This window comes from Callorhinus ursinus, unplaced genomic scaffold, assembly GCF_003265705.2.
Source record: "Callorhinus ursinus isolate GAN/ISIS: 27379988/994484 unplaced genomic scaffold, GSC_fseal_2.0 scaffold23, whole genome shotgun sequence".
NCBI classification, from domain to species: Eukaryota; Metazoa; Chordata; class Mammalia; order Carnivora; family Otariidae; genus Callorhinus; species Callorhinus ursinus.
This window is the reverse complement of record NW_027397085.1, coordinates 3238837-3252385: the sequence shown is the minus strand read 5'-3', so window position 1 is coordinate 3252385 and position 13549 is coordinate 3238837. Positions and strand designations below refer to the sequence as shown.

Here is a 13549-nt window from a genome sequence, read left to right as displayed (position 1 = left end):
TATGGTCCCAAATGGGTTTTAAAAAAGTGCTTCAGCATGAATTTTTAAGTTTTAAAGTTTTTGTTTCTATAGCTGGGGCACAGGCACGCAAGAGCACCTGGCTCCTGTGGTCTCAAACATACCAGGTTTGGCCGCTCGCCAGAGGGGTGCTGAACAAGAAAGGGATTAATTTAGTGAGGCCAGCACTCGGAAGACAGCGGACTAGAGTCTTAAAGCCTGTCTCCAAAGTGCCGAAAATACTTCCCGGTTTATAGAAGGGAAATGCGCGACAGCGGTGGGTGGGTACGTGCAGGTGGGCAGTGAAGATCAAATCAGTCATTGTCTTGGGATCACTCACGTGGTCATGGTCTTGCTGGCTGAGAGCAGTCTTTATAAGAGATACGCTGGAAAGAAGAACTTAATCAATTAGAAAGTGTGAGGTCAAAATGAAGGTAGTTGAAGTCCTCTTTCATTTCTACTTGCAATTTTTCATTTTCTTTATCCCAATCAGGAGGAGGAGGGCTCCCTTACAAAGGGAAGGTCTGGGATGGGGTGGAAAGCACCAGTTGCCTGAAAACCACTTCCCTTTCTAGCTTTGTTTTCCAGAACCTGAGCCATTGAGGCAATTTTGTGAAGTGCCTCCACGGAACATGTCAAGAGAGAGGGAATTACCCCAGAGGAGAGGATTTCCTCTGAGACTAACAAGAGACTTCCTGAGCTCTGGAGGAAAGAGGGGTTTGTGGTTTGCAGAGGAGTGCAGGCCTCATAGTGTTCAGGTGACCTCTCCCTGGAATTGTCTTCTAACATCTAGCCTCCCCATCTTTGACATTTATCACTCCTGGAGGTGGGAGAGGCGTCTAGGCTTTCTCCCATCTCTTACAAGTCTGGCAGTGTGTTCTCCAACTTTTCTTCAGAACATAACACCTATTGTATTGGGCCCTCAACCAAAATTCTGACAGCTGGGTACATATCCCTTGGTAAAAGATCGGAAGGAAGCCCACCAAGGTATTCACCATGATGGTGGCATCGTAAGCGATGTTAATATTTTCTTTGTACATTTATCTAATTTCTGATGTTTCAGTAGTGAACACTGATCAGAAAGTAGTGCTTCGATATTGATTTTTATTAGGGAATTCCTGCTACTCTAGCTCTACACGTTTTTATTCCTCCCTTACCGCCGGCTTACTAGAATGTCTTTTTCTCTGAGACCACTTCCTCAGCTCTGTGCTGTTTTCCTTTTCTTTCTAACCTGGGCTCCTGTCATGGCACCAACAAATCAGAGAAGTTAAGCACATGTTTTATAAGTGAACCTGTCTTTTTTTTTTTTTTAAGATTTTATTTATTTATTTATTTGACAGAAAGAGAGAGAGGCAACACAAGCAGGGGGAGCGGCAGGCAGAGGGAGAGGCAGAAGCAGACTCCCCAATGAGCCGGGAGCCCAGTCCCCAGACCCCGGGATCATGACCTGAGCCGAAGGCAGACACTTAACCATTTGAACCACCCAGGCGCCCCAAGAAATGATCTTTTTAAACAGATTACTGGCAAAAATCTCCATCAACAATTTCCAAGTGATAGTAATTTGGTCATCACATAGTATCAAGTACCATCAAAGAACAATGAAAAGTTAAGGCCCAAGAACACTGTAAAAGCCCTGATGTCCACCTAAGCAGTTTTACTTTTAGAGGCTCCCTTTTCATACATGAAGGTGTGCTTGTGACTTTGGGAAATGAAACATCTTGCAAATTAGGTGAGTGCTTTGGCGTTGGTCACGGATGGCGTCTGATAGTCCGTTTGTTAGCTTGTATTGAAAACTTTTTTTTTTATTGGAAGATAATTTAAAAACAAACAAGAAACATCCCAGGATAAACAAACGGGGGGTGGTGCTGGTTGCTTCTTACCCCGCCCTCCCAACTAATCCATCGGTTTTTGTTTTTAGTTTTGCCTTTTCCAGCATGTCATATACGTGGAATCATACACTATATAGCTTTTGAGTCTGGCTCTTTGCACTTAGCATAACACATTTGAGATTGCTGATTTTGTATGTATCAGTAGTTTGTTCTTTTTTATTGTTGAATAGTCTTTTTCATTATACAGATGTACCACAGTTTCTCTATTCACTAATCAAAGGACATTTGGGTTGTTTCTAATTTTGAGTGACTGTGATGAAATCTTATTAATAGGTTTTTGTATGGACATAAGTTTTCATATCTTCTGTACCTAAGAGGGGCTTGCTGGGCAATATGGTATCATGGATTTTTTTTTTAAGATTTTATTTTTTTTTCTTTATTTAGAGCATACATGAGTGGGGGTGGGGGGGCAGAGGGAGAGAGAGAATCTTAAGCAGGCTTCACGCTCATCAAGGAACCCCCAGGCAGGGCTTGATCTCACAACCCTGAGATCATGACCTGAGCCAAAATCAAGGATCAGACACTCAACCGACTGAGCTACCCAGGTGCTCCTTGAGATTTTATTTTTAAGTAATCTCTGCACCCAAGGTGGGGCTTGAACTCATAATCCCAAGATTAAGAGTCATTCACTCCACCCACTGAGCCAGACAGGCACCCCTGATATTATAGATTTTTAAGTTTTAACCTTCCTAATAGGTGTGAAGTGGTGTCTCACTGTGGTTTCAATTTGCATCTTCCTAATGACTAATGATGTTGAACACTTTTCAGTGTATTTGTTTGCCATCTATGTGTCTTCTTTGATGAGGTATTTGTTCAGATCTTTGGCCCATTAAAAAAGTTGGGTGGTTTATGTTTTTGTTCTTGAGTTTTGAGAGTTCTTTATATATTCTAGATTATAAGACCTTTGTCAAAAATATGTTCTGCGAATATTTTCTTCCTTTCCATTCTCTCTCTCTTTTTTAAAGATTTTATTTATTTATTTGTCAGAGAGAGAGAGAGCACAAGCAGGGGGAGCATCAGGCAGAGGGAGAAGCAGGCTCCCTGCTGAGCAAGGAGCCCGATGCAGGACTCGATCCCGGGACCCTGTGATCATGACCTGAGCCGAAGGCAGACACTTGACTGACTGAGCCACCCTCAAGTTTATCATTTAAAAAAAAATGGATCATGGGCACCTGGGTGGCTAAGATGGTTGAGCTTCTGCCTTCGGCTCAGGTCATGATCCCAGGGTCCTGGGATCAAGTCCCACATCGGGTTCCCTGCTCCTTGGGAGCCTGCTTCTCCCTCTGCCTCTCTCTCTCTCTCTCTGTCTCTCATGAATAAATAAATAAAATCTTAAAAAAAATGGATCATGCTTTTGATATTTTATCAGAGAGATCTTTGCCTAACTCAGTAGTTTTCAAATGGAAGACAACCCCCTTACCCCAAACATTTGGCTATGTCTGAAGACCACTTTTACTGTTAGACTGAAGATCTAAAGCCCCTCTTAAAGCCCCTGTCTCCTAATACAGTCACATCAGGGATTAGGGCTTCAACATATGAATTTTGAGGGAACAAAATTCAATAGCAGAGTCTGTTGTAGGGTTAATTCCTAAAAATGGAATCAATTTTTTTATGTCAAAGATATTTATATTTAAGTTTCTTATTGTGTCAAATTTCCATCCAAAAACTTCGTACCAGTTTACACTCTCAGCATTTTCATGTGAGTCTTTTTTCTGTATCTTCACTAACATTGCATATTATCCAACTTTATTTTTGCCAATAGGTTTTTTAATTTATGTTTTAAATTTTGTGAATGTTTTAGAGTACCTTTTATTTTTTTTTCTTGAAATGCACATTTTCCTTCAATCGGCATTAGAAGTTGAATCCACTGCCAAGACTTCTTCCCACCTGCATGCAACAGCGTAATGATGTACACAGTGCTTTTCTTCCTCGGAATTTGCCTAACTTGGAACATGCCTGCCCACCTTCCATGAAAGGCTGTGCATCTGAGCATAATGGAGTGCTACTGACTCTCTGCAATGCAGAGCAGAAATAGTCACCCAGAGCAGTACATAATCTACAGTCAGTGTGCCCAATTTAAATGTTACAGTAATCAGCAAGAAACATACTACACAGCCATTGGCTGGATTTCAAGCAACTGTGTGGGCCTGTGTGTCAGGAAGTTCCTGAGTGCTCATCAAGGGCTAAACAAAGTGGAAAGCATCTTTGAAAAGCATCACTCTCAGGAGGGGGTCTGCCTGGAATAGTGCTTGGCTCGTCTCAAGCAGTGCCTAGCACTTGGGGGCTTTGGAACAAACTGCTCACACTGGTAATTGTGGAGAGGGCAGTGAGGAAGTGTCCAGGTAGCATGTCAGCTCTGTGGTGTGAAGAGCAGTGTGATATGGATTCTCTGATAATTCACAATGGCCACAGTGAAACCTTTTACCATTTCTCTTTACAGAAGTAATAAAAGCTTACTGTAGGGGGAAATGTGGAACTTTATTTTTAAATGCCATTATCACACGTAAAAAAAATTTTTTAAGGGCGCCTGGGTGGCTCAGTGGGTTAAGTGTCTGCCTTTGGCTCAGGTCATGATCCCGGGATCCTGGGATCAAGCCCCAGGTTGGGCTCCCTGATCAGTGGGGAGCAGGCTTCTCCCTCTGCCTGCCGGAGGCTCCCCCTGCTTGTGCTCTCTCTCTCTCTCTCTAAATAAATAAAAACTCTTTAGGGCGCCTGGATGGCTCAGTTGGTTAAGCGACTGCCTTCAGCTCAGGTCATGATCCTGGAGTCCTGGGATCGAGTCCTGCATCGGGCTCCCTGCTCAGCAGGGAGTCTGCTTCTTCCTCTGACCCTCTTCCCTCTTGTGCTCTCTCTCTCTCATTCTCTCTCTCAAATAAATAAATAAAATCATTAAAAAAAAGAATCATTCTAAAAAAAAATCTTTAAAAAATTTTTTAAGCTTATTTATTTATTTATTTTTAGTAATCTCTACACCCAGTGTGGAGCTTGAACTTAAGACCCTGAGATCAAGAGTTGCGTGCCCCTTTCACACCTAAGAACTTACTTCTGTGGTATCATCTAATACTCCATTCAAAATCAAATGTCCACGGTTGTTTCAAAATACCTCTTCTTGTGGAGTGCCTGGGTGGCTCTGTCATTTAAGCGTCTGCCTCTGGCTCAGGTCATGATCCCAGTGTCTTGGGATCGAGCCCCGCATCGGGCTCCCTGCTCCGCAGGAAGCCTGCTTCTCTCTCTCCCACTCCCCCTGCTTGTGTTCTCTCTCTCGCTGTGTATCTCTCTCTGTCAAATAAATAAAACCTTTTAAAAAAATACCTCTTCTTGTACTTAGTTTGTTTGAATTAGAAACCAAACAAGATCCACAAATTACACTTCATCTACTTATTCCTCAGCAGTCCCTTCTCGTGTTCCCCCTCTGCCCATGTTGCTGACACCCAGTAGTCCCGTAGAAAGCCCCATATCCCGGATTTACTCATTTGCTTCCTTATAGTTTTATATAATTGGTTCCTCTATCGCTACGTTTCCATTCAGCAAAGGTAAGCTTGAAAGCCTTGATTAGAGTCCACTTGGACTCTCATTAAAATGATTCTGCTGGGGGGCTGTGTGGTCCATGTTGTGCAGGGGGTGGGCAATGCCTGGTTGCCTGCTTTTAGAGTCTCGGGGGCCTGTGCTGCACCACCCAGTTGGTGGGTGGAAGGCAGTGCCAAGGCGAATGCAAAACACTCTCCCACTTGTGGTGGTTCCTCTTCCAGCTGTGCCTCGCTCGGGAGTGTAGACCCAGACTTTGCTTTGAGATGGGGGCAGTTTCCTGATTCAGCTCACAAAGCCAACAGAGCTCCATCAGAGGCAAGCTCTTTCCTGCAGCCTTGCTGTTCAGTGTCTGTGGACTAGCAGCACCAGCATCATCTGGAAGCTTATTGGAATGCAGAAACTCTTGCCCTAGAATTACTGAATCAGAACATGCATTTTCTTTTTGAACACTCATTTAAAAAAATTTTATTAAGTACACATAACCTTTGCCACTTTAACCATTGTATTTTATTTCTTATTTTAAGTAATCTCTACCCCCAACGTGGGGCTTGAACTCAAGACCCAGAGATCAAGGGTCGCATGCTCTTCTGACTGAGCCAGCCAGGCACCCCTCAGAACATGCATGTTTAGCAAGGTTCTTCAGGTGACTAGCATGCATTTTAAAATTTAAGAAGTGCTGGTCTGTAGGACCCCAGATAAGTGAGGTATGGATGAGAGGGAAGAGAGGTGTTGTATAGATACCTGCTGTTTCGTAACAAACTATACCAACACTTAGTAGCCTGAAACAGACATTTACCATCTCACATATTTCCTGAGGGTCACAAATCAGGAGTGATTTCTTCGATTAGCTGGGTGGTTCTGGCTCACAGCTCCCTGAGGCTGCTGTCAGGCTTAGACCAGAGCTGCAGTCTCTGAAGACCACCCTCTAGTAAGCTCACGCATGTGGTTGTTGGCGGGGGACTTCAGTTCACTGTCACAGGGGCCTTTCCTTAGGGCTGTTTATGACATGGGGGTTCTTTTTTTTAAGATTTTTTATTAGAGAACACAAGTGGGGAGAGGGGTAAAGGGAGAAGCAGGATCCCCACTGAGCAGGGAGCCCTTGTTCTCCCTCAGCCTGACTCTGTCTCCCTCTTGCTTCTGTTGCATTTGCACGATTCGCTCTCAACTTCCCATTTCCCACAAGTGCTATTTTTTTTTAAGTTATAGGTTTCCTTTTCATTAACTTATTTAGATGCTGCTTGTCATAGAAGAACCTAATGGCTAACAGTAAGAAATCGCTGAATATAACATTATATAAAAACATACAGGTGCCATACTTCAGACGTTCTCCAGACCATTCCATTCAGAATGTGTAATTGTGACATCCAGGCTATGGAGCGGAGCCTGGAGGTAAAGGTCACTGGGACTAGTGGGAGATGATTTAGATACATGACCGTGGAGAAGCTTGTTCTTTCTGAAAAGAGTGAGTAGAACTCATCTGGTGTCCTAGTCTGCTATAGAATGGTCCAACCTGGTGGGTGACAAAAAAAAGAAAATACAAACCACGTTCAGGTTTCCCCAAAATTCAGACAATGGGTTTAGGGGGAAAGATGAAAGTGGTAGCTCATCAGGGGAGCTACTAAGGACCGAGGAAGTGAGTGGGACTGCCATTTTGCCCCTGAGCCACTGGGGAGCTCCTGTAAGACCTACAGGAAAGCGCCCCATCACCCCGTCAGGAGACCTGGGGCTGGGGAGAGGGGCTCCAGAGAAAACTCAGTGTAAAGCTTAACACCCACCTATGCAGATACTCGAACGGGCTACATGGCCAAGATGGAAAAAGGACAGATTGGCCCTAGAACAAGAGAAGGCCTGGATGAGAGGGGTGCGGGAGAGGGGGCAGGCTGTGGACACCAGACTGAATTCTCTTCTCCACATAGTAACAGTTTGCAGATCAAGTCAGTAGAGTCAGCCTTTCAGAATAGAAAGGAAAAGATTCCCCCTGAAGAGTTGCAAAGCTCTCGGGTTTATGATTTTTTCTTAGAAATTTCCACAGTAATTAGAAGGACTAGATATTTGCTCTCCCAGCTTCCTGTCTGTGTTTCCTTCTTGTTGTTCCTCTGAGTGTCCCGTTACTGACTTCATCCTGGGTTAGGACAGCGTCTAACCACTTGATGCCTGAGCCAACTGTCCTCATTCGGTCTGTTGGTGATTTTTGGAGATATGTGCAGACTTAAGGCTTTTCTGCTGCTTTGTTCTTATACTAATAGCAGTAGGAGCAAGACATCAGGACCCAAAGCAAAGATGTTGACCCACAGGAAGTGAAATGTGCAGACAACTGTCTTTGTCCAAAGCAAGTGGTGTTTGAATCTCTGAGGTTCTTTGACGTTCTGGGTGAGATTATTCTAAAGCCCATGCTCCTTATCCTGGCTTACAAAGCCCTTGCAATCTGGCTTCTTAGCTGCCTCTGTACCCTCACCTCACATTGTGTTCCCCTGAGCTCCAGTCACCTGGCCCCAAGTGTACGGTCAGGGGTCCCAAGCTGTGCTCCCCGTCTGCCCAGGTCCTCGTGTGGTTGGCTTCTTCTCATCTTTCTCATCGCTGTTCAGATGTTACCTCCTCAGCGAGGCTGTTCTGGTCTCTTCTCCAAAGGACCCTCCACCAGTCACTCTTGGTCCTATTCCTTTGTTTATCTTCATTGCACTTCTGGTATCAGAAATTGTCTGGTTTATGTGGTTGATCATTAAGTGTCTGCTATGGACTAAATGTGTGCCCCCCGCCCAACCATTCATCTGTTGAATCCTAGCTCCCAATGTGATGGTATTTAGAGCGGGGGCCCTTGGGGGGCAGTTAGGTCATGAAGGTGGAGCCCTCATGATGGGATTGGTGCTCTTACAAGAAGAGACAGGAGAGAAATGATCTCTCTCTCTTTCCCTCTCTCTCTCTGCTATCTGAGGACACAGCAAGAAGGTGGCTGTCTATAAACCAGAAAGAGGGCCCTCACCAGAACCCAACATTGCTGTGATCCTGATCTCAGACTTCCAACTTCCAGAATTGAGAAATAAATGTCTGTTGGTTAAGCCCTTCAGTCTATGGTATTTATTACTACAGCCTAAGAGAGCCTGTCATCACCAGACTGAGGTCCAGGAGAGCGGAACTGAGTTGGCCTTGTTTACTGCTCTTTTCCTCAGCATCTAGAATGATGCCTAGTAGATAGTGCATGCTCAAAATGATTTACTGAATGCATTGCGAATGGTGAAGAGTTCCAAGTCTCAAAAGGTCAGGCTGCCCCATCCTTCCCTTTACATTAAAAAAAAATTTTTTTTTATTTATTTGCCAGAGAGAGACAGAGAGACAGAGCACAAGCAAGGGAAGTGGCAGGCAGAGGGAGAAGCAGGCTCCCCTCTGAGCAAGGGGCCCGACGTGGGACTTGATCCCAGGACCCTGGGATCATGACCTGAGCCGAAGGCAGATGCTTGCCCGACGGAGCCACCCAGGCGCCCCTCCCTACATGGAAATCCCTTCCTGGTAACAAGCTAGGCCTCGGCAAGCAGTCTGCATTGCCAGATCATTCACCTCAAGGGCTGGGGCAAATTAATGACCCTCCTGGTGGTGGCTCAGGCTCTTGAAGAAAACTGTTGGAAAATTATAGACGGAAACCCACAGAGCATTTGGAGAAGGAAGAAATGAGATAAGGATTTGAATTTTAACATATGAAATGGCAGGTGTACAAAGGGATTCAGGGAGATGAGGACTGACATTGGTTATGGTCAGGCCTTGTCCCTGTGTCACACCCACGTTGTGACACTGAATCTTCTCAACAAGCCCACGGAGTGAGGATTAGTACTATTGTACAGATGAGCAAACCGAGGCTCAGAACAGTAAAGCAGATTTCTCAGGATCATATATAGCCAATGTGGGAAGGCGTGTGTGTGTGTGTGTGTGTGTGTGTGTGTGTGTGTGTGTGTGTCTTCTCCATCCCACCCTCTTGCGCTCTCTGGTCCGAGGACAGGGCGGAGAAGGTGGGATGCTGACATTACACAGGTGTTAAAATACGCACGGGAAAACAGATGGAAGAACACCTCCTGTGCTCCCCATCTCTATTGATTTCAAGTACCCTTTAGAAGCACCTGAGTCAGAACTGCCTCTCCTGTTTTGAAACAAAGGGTCTAATTCCCTGTCATTTTTATCAAGAGACCTCTATAAATTATAGCTTTTGGGTTTTTCAGTTGCAAAGAAAACAAAGACTGTAACTGGGCCATCAATAATCTCCCCTGTGCAGAGGAGGTGGACACATAAGCAACAAAAGATGCCTGAAATTTCAGAATTTGATTGCTTCCCGAGCCATCTTTACTTGGCAGAATTAAACGTAAGTGGTGTTGTGCCTGTGGCGCCAGAGCCCGTTTTGAAAATGAGATAATGCATCTCAGGGCGGGAGAGAGAATCCTTTGTCCCTCCGGTCGTATTTTATAGAATAACGACAGAGGCTCTACCGAGAAGGAGTGAGGCAGGAGGGGGAGGCCACTTAGACTTGCCGCTCTCTTTCTGAATTCCGGTGCAGAGAGGTGCAAACTGTCAGAGCCACACACAGCTGCCAGTTCCCCTTCCAAAATGATGGTGGGTGAGTTAAAAACAAGAGCTCTTTTCATGTCCACGTGGGGCTCTGTCATCTGCAACCTCCCAGCGTCACTTACTGGGTTAGAAGCTATTTAGCTCATTCTTGTGTTACGTTCACTGGTAGTGACTGAGCCACAGTAGGAGGAGCTTACCCGTCAACCTGGTTGATGGATACCCTAGAGAGAAAATTATAGGGCCACGAATGTGGAATGAAAGCTTCTAGCAAGACAGTGCCCCCAACACGTGCAAACACACAGGGAAGGTTGGTCTTTGAATTGTATATTCAGCCCGGCTTTTTATATGGCAGGGAGAAAATAGATGCACAGTGCACTCTTTTGCTGAAAAAACTTCTTAAGTGAGGCTTGTGTGTGTGTGTGTGTGTGTGTGTGTGTGTGTGTGGCCCCCTTCACCTGGAAACTTCATTACTAATTCAGGGAAAGAGATGCCAACCCCCTTCTACTAAAGGAAGGGGGTGCAATTAATAGAAGCCCCCAGAAACAGATGAAAGGGAAGGAAGGAGGTATGTGTACACCTTTACGTGAAGAGGCGAATGGTGACAAAAGCACCTTGAGCATCAGCATCCTAAGATGGTGTGGACACCTGCCGCCAGCCTGCTCTTTCTGTAACATGGCAAGGCACTTGGGGTAAAGACGCCTTCTATTTCGGCCCAGAGGAGTTCTTCATTTGTAAATCAGAGAAATGCAAGAGCTAGAAAAGACCCAGCAAGCTCCTGACCCAGTGTTTCCTCCGTCCCCCTGTAGAGCAGAGTCGTCGTGAGGTCCCCCCTGGACTCTGCCAGCATTTCTCGAGCAGTGGCTGGGCTCTCTCTGTTGTTGAATAAGCTCCTTTCTTATTCCTCAGCCTCAGCAGATCTGGTGAGTGTGTGAGCACAAGTCTGAATTTTACAAAGGAGGGAGCTGAGGTCCACACATGTGACACACCCAAGGGACTGAACTCAGCTCTGAGGCACGTTAATCTCACCTGATTGCCATGGTAAGCGGGCACAGATCTCACCATGTGGGGTTCGGGGCTGCAGAGTCGAAGATTTGGTTGTGTAGGGCAGGAGGCAATTTGGATCAACCCCCCTGTTCAGTCTGCAGCAGGAAGTTCTTCACCAAGCTCCTGACAGAAAACAGCTCTGAGAATTCCTGAGTAGTACATCAGCTGCGGCTACTTTATCTTCAGGTCATAACTCTGTTGAATACAACAGATCTCTGGTCTATTGATCACTCAGTCTGACTCACCACTGATATTTTAGAGCAATTGTCTCAAGTACACTTCAAGGGAAGGGGGCATCTAGGGAGAAGAAGAGTGTTTGCGGTCGTACAATTTCCGGGCATGCTGCCCATCTGGGGGATGGTTTAGGAGTCCACTAGAGGAGACATTTTAAAAAAAAGATTTTACTTATTTATTTGTCAGAGAGAGAAAGCACAGGCAGAGGGAGAAGCAGGCTCCCCACTGAGCAAGGAGCCCGACGTGGGGCTCGATCCCAGGACCCTGGGATCATGATCTGAGCCGAAGGCAGACGTTTAACCGACTGAGCCACCCAGGTGTCCCTAGAGGAGACATTTAAAGAAAAATACAGCTTGGCAAGCTTTTTGTGGAAATTGATCCCCAGGTTAATTCACGAGCAGCCTAGAGAGCTAGGAAGGGGTCTGCCAAGTTAAGAGCTTCCTTGCCGGAAGTTGTAGAGACAGTGGGATGCTGAGGTCTGCACGCTTCCAGAAACTGCAAAAAAGCAAAGGATGTCAGATCTGTCTTAAAAGGGGCCCTTTTGGGTCCTTTCAATGATGATTTGTGATCTGTGATGGAGAAACAGTTGTGGATTCAGTTATATTAGTGTGTTTTCTGCCCAAGATGTTAATTTAAGATAGGGATATTCATTCCCCCCACCTATGGTTTCTGCATTTATCCTAAGTAGAGTCATAAAAGAATCCCCAAACTTACACAATTTAATTGATGTTGACTTGTATTTTTGCACAAACATAATACGCCATTTGTGGTTTTGAGGTGGGATCAAGAGGCTGTTTTGAAGTCAGTGGGAGTAGGTTTAAAACCTGTGCACCCACTGTTAGCAAATAAAGAGTAATACAAGAGACAAGCAGATCCCCAGTTTATCGGGTACTTCTGCTTTTTGCAGGGACAGTGGCATTTCAGGAGGAGTGATTTGAGTGGGGCCGGAAAAGCCCTCTAAACACTCGTTGATGCTTTAAACTCAAAGTGATTTATTCTCTTTATGGTTAAGGACTCTGAGCTCCTCCTTGGCAATTCAATTAACTCCTGGGAGAGGAGCACAGCCTTTAGCTACATGGAGTCTGTTTCTCAGGCCAAGAAAGAGTGGAGATAGGGCCCAGCATTTGTTGAGTTCTGTCTTGTACCCGGAAGAATTCTAAAGCTTCCAGCATATTACTTTAGTTGGTCCTCTCAACAGCTCAGCGAAGTGGGTAGGCTTATCTTGCCTTTACAGATTAGCCCCAGGCCCAGAGAGGTGAATAAATGGCCCTGAGTTGCACAGCTAGAAGGTGGTGGTGTTTCAGTCAGCTCAGGCCACTATAACAAATACCACAGGCTGGATGGCTGAAAACAACACACGTTTATTTCTCACTGTTCTGGAGTTCGGGAAGTCCACTATCAAGGTGGCAGCAGATTTGGTTCCTGAGGCAGGCCTCCATCCTTGCTCATAGACAGCTGTCTTCCAACTGGGTCCTCACAGGTCCAGGGGAGAGAAAGCACACTCTGGGCTCTCTTCCTCTTCTTATAAGGGCTCTAATCCCATCATACAGACCCCAACCTCATGACCTCATGTAAACCTAATCACCACCCACAGGCCCACCTGCAAATACCATCCCGTTGGGGGTTAGGGCTTTAAGGTATGAATTTGGGGGGATAAAAGCGTTTAATTCATAGCAAGTGCCCTCACTTTGGCCCCTTCGTGTGGTTGAACTGTGGCATGGATGGAGAAGTGTTGTAGAAAGGACTAGGTGGGTAGAGAATCTGAGAACACTGGTTTTGGGATTGGGAGGCCGCCGATTGTGGGAGCCTGGCACCCAGAGGCAAGGGGCAGTCTTTTTTTTTTTTTTTTTAAAGATTTTATTTATTTATTTGAGAGAGAGAGAGAATGAGAGACAGAGAGCATGAGAGATAGGAGGGTCAGAGGGAGAAGCAGACTCCCCGCTGAGCAGGGAGCCCGATGCGGGACTCGATCCTAGGACTCCAGGATCATGACCTGAGCTGAAGGCAGTCGCTTAACCAACTGAGCCACCCAGGTGCCCAGCAAGGGGCAGTCTTGAGAACAAGATGAGATCACTTACAGGAAAGAAAGAAAGTTTCTTTCCTTTCCCTTTTTGTTTGTTTGTTTGTTTGTATACCTAAGATACAGTATATAAAATTTGACACCAATGTACACACACTCATATGTGTGTGTACGCCTGCATGGCTCGGTCGGTTAAGCAGCTGCCTTCAGCTCAGGTCATGATCCCAGGGTCCTGGGATCATCGGGCTCCTTGCTCAGTGGGGAACCTGCTTCTCCCTCTCCCTCTCCC

General features: G+C 45.6%; 1 protein-coding gene across 1 annotated transcript in view; it reads left to right on the top strand.

The window, feature by feature from the left end:
* Positions 1–13549, top strand: part of CRHBP (corticotropin releasing hormone binding protein) — a 40774-nt gene that overhangs the window by 692 nt on the left and 26533 nt on the right. The window lies entirely within an intron of this gene.